At 32.2% G+C, this 10230-nt stretch overlaps 2 long non-coding RNA genes across 2 annotated transcripts; both read right to left on the bottom strand.

Moving 5' to 3' along the window:
* Positions 1–345: 345 nt before the first annotated feature.
* LOC138900642 (uncharacterized) lies at positions 346–1341 on the bottom strand. The gene is made up of 2 exons (XR_011411759.1): positions 996–1341; positions 346–719 (listed from the first exon to the last, which is right to left on the bottom strand). It is a non-coding gene; the product is annotated as an uncharacterized lncRNA (long non-coding RNA).
* Positions 1342–9063: 7722 nt separating this feature from the next.
* LOC138900553 (uncharacterized) lies at positions 9064–9783 on the bottom strand. Its single transcript, XR_011411647.1, has 2 exons — positions 9723–9783; positions 9064–9689 (listed from the first exon to the last, which is right to left on the bottom strand). It is a non-coding gene; the product is annotated as an uncharacterized lncRNA (long non-coding RNA).
* Between the last annotated feature and the right edge of the window lie 447 nt (positions 9784–10230).

Raw genomic sequence — 10230 nt, 5'->3', positions numbered from 1 at the left:
GGTGAAGGATTAAGAGTTTAATTCCTAGATTACAATAGGTTGTAATCTAAATTTTGCTCAGTTAGTGAAGTTGAAATCCTACTAGTGTAGGTCATGGTTTTAATCTCGTGAGCAGAGAGTTATTCACGTAAATATCGTTGTGTTATTTACTTACAGCTGTGTTTTGGAGGAACTGACTATACATTTTGGTGGACTCTTAGTTTACATCACCTACTTAATTTTGAATTTCTATTTTAAAAAATTTCCAAACGAAATGGTTGTAACATTTTTTTTCTGCAATATTTGGGATGCGACCCTTCTCCGGACTTTGCGTGAACGCATGATACTTTGTGCACGGGAATGACATTTAATATTTGGTACAAGAAAGCAAACCCTTGCATTTCTCTTCTGTTTTATTTTTTCTCTTTTGCACCAAACGATCAAATGAATGTAATTTTTTCTGTACATGGTGTGCATTTTGGGGAACATCCAATAAATGGGTGTGTGTGAAACTTTGTTCATGAATTGGTGAAAACGGCATGAATCATGCGTTTTTCTTTTGACAAATAATCTTATAGTTCAATTATTAAGTAGGCTACTATTATCTTTTCACTAATTAAGCACACCTTAATCAAATAGAAAATTTATTCACAAAGGATAGTTTAGGTACGTTTAATTTCTCCCACTGAGTTGTAAGGGTATCTTCCATATTTAAACAAAAACATCCACACATAGAAGCTCTCTCTACTCATGTGAGGCAGTTATTGAGTGCTCACATTTTTCAAAGGCTTAAAACGGCAGACATGACGCCACTTTCAGATGTTTTCAAAAAATCCGAAAACGGTACTGTCTATGCCGTTTGTTACGACGCTTTCTGAGCTAATTAATACCCATTAATTTGACCGATGAAAAAAGCATAAACCATGCCGTTTTCACCATTTTAGGAATACTGAATGTGCCACACAATATATATATACACCTCTCTACGTGAAAATTTTCAAAATCGGTATAAGTACAAGTTCATAATACCATTGAGCAGAAGCAACTTTTAGCTTATACAAGTAAGGTTTTTGGAATTTGAAGCACAAAAGTCATGGGAATATGACAAATTTTACATGATTCTGTATGGCCCATAATTGGATTTTGCCCGTAATTTTCTGCTCTTGACCTCTCATGGTTAGGGCTACTTATCGGGCGGATTGGACGGTTATTTACTCTTAACGGTTTGGCTTATCGGTTATCGGCTTTTAAATGTATTAATCCGCTAGCCACCCGATAAGATATCGGGCGGATTGGTATCGGTTTAGCTCTTATCGGACGGTTTATCGGCCTAATTCAATCTATATTGCGTGCATTAATTGTTTGCTGACCGATGTGACTCAAAATAAAATTCATATGCTCAGCAGACTACATTCCAGTCTATAGAATACAATAGATGAGTCCATTATATCCCAAAGCAGACTACATTACAGATGAGTCCAGAATACATGTCTTTCCTCCGACCACAACTGCAAAGGAAAAGTCAATGATTAATTTTGAAATGATAAAATTCCAGTCTATATTCAAAGTGAGTCTAGAATACATATTTCAAAATGATTAATTCATAAGTGAGGAGACTACACAGAAATGTTTGGCCTGCAACTAACGCCAAACAATGCTTGAATTTATGCAGCTTCAAAGTTCAAACAACAGCTTAATCCATAAGCGAGTAGATCCGTGTAAAAAATATGCATACACCAAATTTCAGCATTAGGCAACGAAGTAAAGACTGTGATAAATACTACTGTCTTGATTCTTGTTTGATGTTTAGATGACTTTTCTCATACATATTCTTTCCGAATAGATCATTAAATGCTCAATAAATACACCAATATTGTTTCCTAGTAGATTAGTAATAGAGATAGAGTACTGAAACTCCTTCAAATAGTGACCCAATACGTTATATATGGAAGTGGAAGAAGGATATTTAATATATATATATATATATATATATATATATATATATATATATATATATATATATATATATATATTCTTAACGGGTTAACGGATTATCCGTTAAGAAAATTGAATAATCTGCCCCCAAACCGATAAGCCGTTAATAAAAAAAAAATCAATCCGTTCTCCGTCCGTTAAACCGTTAACCCGATACCAATAAGCCATTAATCTTCGATTTCGATTTGATTTTCGGTTTCGGTTCGATTTTGAACACCCCTACTCATGGTTTATGCGAAGAGCATTAATTTATTCAAACCTTAGCAATTTATATGGGTGGTCTATCGGGTCCTACATTTAGGTCAAGATCAGAAACTAAGAAGGGTAGTTTTGTCTTTTCGTCAAAATTGGTTGTATTATTGTGAGAGTTGAACTGAGTTGAATATTCAGCAGCATTATAAAATAATGAGCTGGACGGAATATTCGCTCTTTATTATGTGAAATCACAAAGAATATTCATATGAAATAAGTATTGAAAAAAAGTATTTAAGTACTAGTAGGGATTCGCTGAAGCTTGGAAAAATAATGATAAAGTCCAGAATTTTCTGTTATAATCTCATATGTCATGACGATATTAACCTCGTATCTATACCAGGTCCTTGTACTTGAATTGTTTAAGCGTTTCCAAATTATTAAGTTGGGCAAGAAAGGAGCTACTTCAAGTAGATCAAAATTTTAAAATTGATAGGTTAACTTTTAAAATTCGTATCACTAAACTCATTATATAATTTAAAATTTATTATAGTTTTAATAAATTTTTGACATATATATATTTTATGTTGAAAATATTGAATTTAGTTGAAGCCATTTAACTTATAGTCCCTTTCCAAAAAAAAAATTTGAGAAAACGTATGTTTAGTTGATAAAATCTTGCCTTGACACATGGCTAGTTTACAAGGTGACACGGTGCCGCTTGGGCTAACACTACTAAAAAAGAGTGTAATTCCGTCCGCTATTTCCGATCGAAATCAGTCGGAAATTGATAATTTCCGACCGAATTCCGACCGATTTTAATTGGTCGGGAAAACAATGATCGTAAACGTGTACCGACCGAAATCGGTCGGAAATTTCCGACCGAATTCGGTCAAAAATATCAAAGCGTTGACTGACTGTCAAACTTTAATTTTCGACCGAAATAGGTCGGAAATAATTAAATATTTTTTTTTAATTTTCAAATTTTCGACCGAAATCGGTTGGAAACTATTATTATTATTATTATTTTTCATTTTCATTTTCCGACAGAATTCGCTCGGAAATTTAAAATAATAATAATTTTATTTAATTAAATAATTAGTTGTAAATTATAATAAATTATTATTTATTTATAAAAATAAATATAAATTCATAATTTCCGACCGAATTCGGTCGGAAATTTCAATAAACTGGAGAATTTATTTGCAATTTTCGACCGAATTCGGTCGGAAATCTGGGTAAAAACTGGGCAAAAATGCCTATTTTTGAGCTACACCACCTGCCAATTACAACCAATATCCATCCTATAATGGCAGCATTACATTGCTGTCATTCAACCATAATTAATCAACAACAATGAATATACTAACAACAACAACAACAATTAACTAACAAAAACTATTAACTACACTAACAACCATTATCTAACAACAACAACAACTAATAACAACCACAACAACTAATAACAACCACAACAAGAACTACTAAAATATTCAATAACAAAATAACAATATAATCATCATTCAAAACTAGTCTCAACTAAATATTGACAAGTTCAATACTTTGTTTAGCAATACACACCATTCAATGAGTTTTTTTATCTAGCATCATCTCCATCTTCATTCCTAGAACCTTCATCGTCAGCACATGGGGAAGGCTCACGAGACCATGGAATGGGGAAAGCACCACTAGCAAGAAAATTGGCCAGCTGACCTTGAAGGAGATTAAATTATTCGTCCCTCCTTTCTAGCTGAACTTGAAGGGTACCAAATTGTTCATCTCTCTTTTTTTCTCTAGCCTTTGTCTCTTCAAGCTCTACTGTCATTTTGCGATCTTCTGTTCCATAGACGATATAGTCGACCTATCAATCGCCTCGATCTTCTGTCTATATAATATTATAAATATTTATAGTAGTTATGAAACTTACATGTGTAGTCTCCGCCCGGTCCTCAACCCATCTATTTGGATTTGTCGGTGCCTTCTTCTTCCGAATGTGAGTCTCCATGAAGAACTCATCATGACTCATCTTCATCCCATATTTTTTTCCCCTACAAATATAATAAAACGTGTTAACAAAATTAACATATATAAATATAGTTCGATAAAAATAGACCGAAATATTTTAAGGAATTACCAGTTGTCTTCTCGTATTCCCTATGCTCCTTGAACCCAGACAATGTAAGGAGCCACCCTTCTCAGATGCTCGGGCCTTCTTTCCCAGTTCACTCTGCTTCTCGAATTTCTTGGTGGCCCAATATCTCTGCAGATCCTCCCATAAATTTGGTAGAACCTATGAAGGCTTCTTGTTAACCTTTCGAGCGGAGCAGAAGGAGTAGAGAGTCTCTTACGACATTTGTACTCCCAATTTGCACAAATTTCACGTTATACTGGTCCTCCCAGGCACACTTAGTGTGCAAATAAAGTATGTAGCGTTAGATTAAAATATTATTAATATAATACTTAAATAGATAAGAATTGTATTAAAACCTTAAATTGGTTGAACATTTGTTGCACGAGATCCTCTGGAAAGTCACTCCAAGTCGGATGGGGTGCATTATACAACCCGCCAAGAATATCAGTGATTATCTTTGTAACATAATGATTAGGAATGAACCTGCAACATAGCAATTATATTAAATAAACAAGAGTAGCTATTCCCTTCCCTTAGTGGATGACTAACGGCCTCTAACTGTTCATAAAAATATTTTACCTCTTCGTTAGGAGGTTGTTCAACACTTTCATGGGTTTCAAAATCGAAGTGCATCCCAAAAGCATCCGCAACCATTTCATGGTATCTAGGATGTTGAACGTTATTTTCCACCGACCTACTACTTTCACCAACAACTACATTATGAAATACACCATCACTACCATCAATCTCTCCATGACTAGTCCACACAAAATAATTATCCATAAATCCTTTTTTATAAAGATGAGCCTTAACATCCTCCGATCCAAAAAATTACAAACACTTGCACTTCACACAAGGACACCTAATCAACCCTCCAATCCGAAACGGTTCAAGTGACATTGCATGCGTAATAAATTCCTTAACCCCTTCTATAAATTACTTCCTTAAAAACCGATGATTAGGATAATTCCTATTATACATCCAACTACGATATTCCATCTACATAAAGAACGAATAAATTATATTAATCATAGTTCAAATTAATTTATAGAATTAAGTTACATAATAAACTTTAGTTACAATATAATTAATTTAAATAATTTGAGTGCTTATTAATTTAAAAGTTCATATATATCCCTAAAATAATAATAATCTTCTAACATAGATAATGCTATCATAAACATAATCAATAGGGGTAAACCCTAAATCTAATTAATCATTAACTAAACTCTAGTTTATACAATAGAAGAATTAAAATTACTTAAATTTAAAAATATAGATAACTAACCTTGAAAGAGAAGAGAGGGGGTTTGATTTTGGGTGCTAAAAGCAGTGGGTGGTGGTGGCAGAGGAAGCAGTGGTGGCAGCCGGCGGCCGAACAATGGCGGGGGAGGGGAGGGAGACGATGAGGGGCTTTGATTTTTGTGAGGAGGGAGACAAGAGTTGATTTTGGGTGGAAATGCAACTAGAAAGGAGATGATGAGAAATGGAAGAGAGATAGAGAAAATGGAAAAATGGGAAAGAAGCCCGTCCCTGGCAGATCTAAATTGAAAATTTCCGACCGAAATCGGTCGAAAAATTCGGTCGGAAATATTAAGTGACATTTGACCGTTTGACCATGCCATTTCCGACCGAAATCGGTCGGAAATGTTTAGTTAATATTTAATAATTAGTTAACAACTTATTATTTATTATAAGTTATATATATATATATATATATAAGTATTAAATATTATTTATTTAAAAGCTCAATATTATTTACACACACAAATATATAGTATAGTATAATATATATACTAAGTGTATAGTATATAAGCTATATTCGATATAACATTAGCTATATTAAGATGTGTATAGTATATAAGCTATATTCGATATAACATTAGCTATATTAAGATGTTTATATATATATATATATATATATATATATATATATATATATATATATATAAAAGCTCTTTATTATTTACACACACAAATATATAGTATAGTATAATATATATACTAAGTGTATAGTATATAAGCTATATTCGATATAACATTAGCTATATTAAGATGTGTATATATATATATATATATATATATATATATATATATATATAGCTCTTTATTATTTACACACACAAATATATAGTATAGTATAATATATATACTAAGTGTATAGTTACTATAAGCTATATTCGATATAACATTAGCTATATTAAGATGTGTATAGTATATAAGCTATATTCGATATAACATTAGCTATATTAAGATGTGTGTATATATATATATATATATATATATTCGATAAAATATATATATATAAAAGCTCTTTATTATTTACACACACAAATATATAGTATAGTATAATATATATACTAAATGTATAGTATATAAGTTATATTCGATATAACATTAGCTATATTAAGATGTGTATAGTATATAAGCTATATTCGATAGAACATTAGCTATATTAAGATGTGTGTGTGTATATATATATATATATATATATATGTATATATATATATATATATTTGATAAAATATTAGCTATATTAAGATGTCTCTCTCTCTATATATATATATAGTATAGTATAAGATGTATATATAGTATAGTATTAGAGTTGTAGTTTAGGAAGTAGTTGAGTCTTGTCTTATTTCGTACCGTTGTGAGACTAGTCTGGTAGGGTTTTTGCCTAAGCTAGCTCGAGGCAATGTCGTGTCTTACTATTCTGCGTTTCAGTGTCAGACCTATTTACTAGCTATCGTTTTTGCTTTTGCTTTTTTCGTTTTTGCTTTGCATCTTTCTTCTAGATTTCATGTTGTTCCTATTTTTCCTATGATTTATGTGGTGATATTGATATTGTCTTATTTTGTCTTTTTGTTCTCTTGAGCCGAGGGTCTTTCGGAAACAGCCTCTTTACCTCTTCGGGGTAGGGAAAGGTCTGCGTACACACTACCCTCCCACACCTCACTAGTGGGATTTCACTGGGTTGTTGTTGTTGTTGTTGTTGTATATATAGTATAGTATAATATATATACTAAGTGTATAGTATATAAGCTATATTCGATATTACATTAGCTATATTAAGATCTCTCTCTCTCTCTCTCTCTCTCTCTCTCTCTATCTATATATATATATATATATATATATAGATATCTTAATATAGCTAATGTAATATCGAATATAGCTTATATATATAAGCTATATTATATCGAATATAATACTATATTAAGATATATATATATATATATATATATATATATATATATATATATATATATATATATATATATATATATATATATATATATATATATATCAAATAAGTATATCAAATATTGTTTATTTAAAAGCTCTTTATTATTTACACACACAAATATTATTAAATTTATATTTTAATTTATATAAAAATGTTTTTCCGACCGAATTCGGTCGGAAAATTCGGTCGGAAATATTGAATTATAATTATTTCGGTTGGTTAATTAAATATATATAATTTTTGTCTTGGGCGAGAAACAAAAAGTTCAAACTTTTCGACCGAAATCGGTCGAAAATTCTAAAAATTTTTAATATATAATTATTTTTGTACATTATATACAAGTATGACTTTTGCGACCAAATACTCTTATTTCCGACCGATTTCGGTCGGAAAGCCTTGGACGGAAATCACCTGATTTCTAGTAGTGTAAGTATCATCTTGGGGATGAATGAACAGCGAAAGTTTACCCTCACGTAAAATATTTTCAACCTAGTAGTTCTTTTTCGGAGAGATAGGAGCAGTGCCCCGGTGAAGCACTACAAGGACGGCCCGGAGGATCCATTGATGAAGCTGTAATCCAGAGTCTTGCTTGGTATCAATCGTCCAAAATATTTGGGATCTACTCATATTCATCGTCCTTGATGCTTATCCTACATCGGGTGAATATCTCGGTAGTCAATAACCACCTAGAGCAACGTGTGAGAGTTGGAGTAGGGATGTGAATGTTAGACTTAGGCTATAAATATCTTCACTTCCCTTGCTTGTAATTCATTCTGAACCTAGTTACTCACTATTATAAGCAACCAACCACATTTCGCTTTTGGGAGAAGGAGGGGTTCAAATAATAAGATTTTTTGCGCCTTCTCGTTATTCTCATTACTCTATCATTTTTGTATGTTATGCTTTAATTAAAGGATTTATAACTGCTCTGTAAGATTGATTGTCTCTTTGTTTCTATCTGTTCATATGAGGCTTCACGGTAAATCTTCTCGTATTGACTCTTTAGCAGAACAAATATCAATGTACCTGATATCAACGATTTTGACTCAATTGATCTCGAATTCGTTATTCAAGTAACCTTTCAATCCATTGGTCGTTTCCGTGCATGCAATTCAACATCTTTCCTCTATATATATATATATATATATATTAAACTTTCACTAAAACTCAACATGAGACTTAAATCTGTAATTACTTGTCAGAATATAAAATGAGAGATAGAGGTACATTTAACATTCAGCATTAGAAGAAATAACTCAAGAGTCAACATAACCATAAAATCTTTAACCAACCATATATGACCAACTTCAACCCGTATATGTAATTGATATGCCCCATTCAAACTAAGAAAAAATAGAGGGTACACCTCTTTTTTCTCACAATTGAATTTTTTGCAGAGAAAATATTAACGACACAACCAAAACGTGTTTTCTACGAACACGTAGAACCTCTAAATTTTAGTGGCACTTACAATTCGATCCTTTCTCATAAATACAACCCACCTTTCAAAAGATTGGAAATATTTCTTCTGTTTACATCCCAATTCCAATAGGCCCCGAGAACCAAAAAAAAAAAGAAAGGAAAAAGAACAATTCTCTGAGCCTAAGGAATAAAAGATGAAAACCATGAATTCAAGAAAGGTGAATTGTTGTTTATTATTAATCGTGGCTACATTTTTTGTCCTCACAAAGAGCAATGAGGCTCAAGTAATTCCAATGAGCCCATATTGCAAGACTTGCACTATACCAAATTTGTGCAACAGGGTTGTGAACGGAGCAACAAATTGGAACGAAGCAATGGTCAAAAGCATAAACGCATGTACAGAAATCGCATATAGGATCCAAAACGTGACCAACAGCATTCTTCCGAAAATCACCGGTGTTGAACCACAAACCAAAGATTCAATTCAGAGTACTTGTAAAGAGGCAATGGATAGTGCAGTGAGCGATCTCGAAGAAGCTATGAAGTCACTCAATAAAAACGATTCCGGATCGATGATCTCAAATTTAGCTGCTTTACATACGGATTGTGCTGATGCATTGGAACAATTTGGTATCAAGTTTTTGCCCCTCAATAAAGTTGTTGGCCGATACATTAAGTTTATGTCTGTTGCTTTATCGGTTGCTCAGTCTCCACAGTAAACCTCTTCTGTTCTTTCTTTACCAGTATGAGGATTCACACTTTATGTGTATTTTGGGAAAAGTGATCAAGTCCCTTTGATTTATTTAATATATATCATAACTTCTGTTCTTTCTTCATATATTTTGTTATTTTGCTTATTTGTTTGAATTTCGTGCGTTGATATGATCCTGGATAGTTTAATAGAGACAATTACTTTTGAAGAGTTGAATTTATACCGCATATATACCCTGGAGCGCCAACGGTGGGGCTACTAAACTCTATGAGTAATTTGGTTATACTCTCTGCACCAATATTGTAGATCTCGAAATCTAATTTCCATATATATATATATATATACACACAAAATCAGAATTCGTTATTTTGACTCTTCTTCCAAATACAGTCTGCCATGCTGAAGCTAGAGTGTCACTTGAACTTGATTGTTCTGTGTTATTCTTGGCTTGTATCGATCACAAATATTTTAACTTAGACTATTAAATCTATCTGCCATGTAACATTGATTTGAAGCAAGTCAATTTAAGATGGTACAGATTTTTACACACTGGTC

This window comes from Nicotiana tomentosiformis, chromosome 10 (genome assembly GCF_000390325.3).
Source record: "Nicotiana tomentosiformis chromosome 10, ASM39032v3, whole genome shotgun sequence".
In the NCBI taxonomy this organism is placed as follows: Eukaryota; Viridiplantae; Streptophyta; class Magnoliopsida; order Solanales; family Solanaceae; genus Nicotiana; species Nicotiana tomentosiformis.
This window is presented reverse-complemented; position numbering and strand designations above follow the sequence as displayed.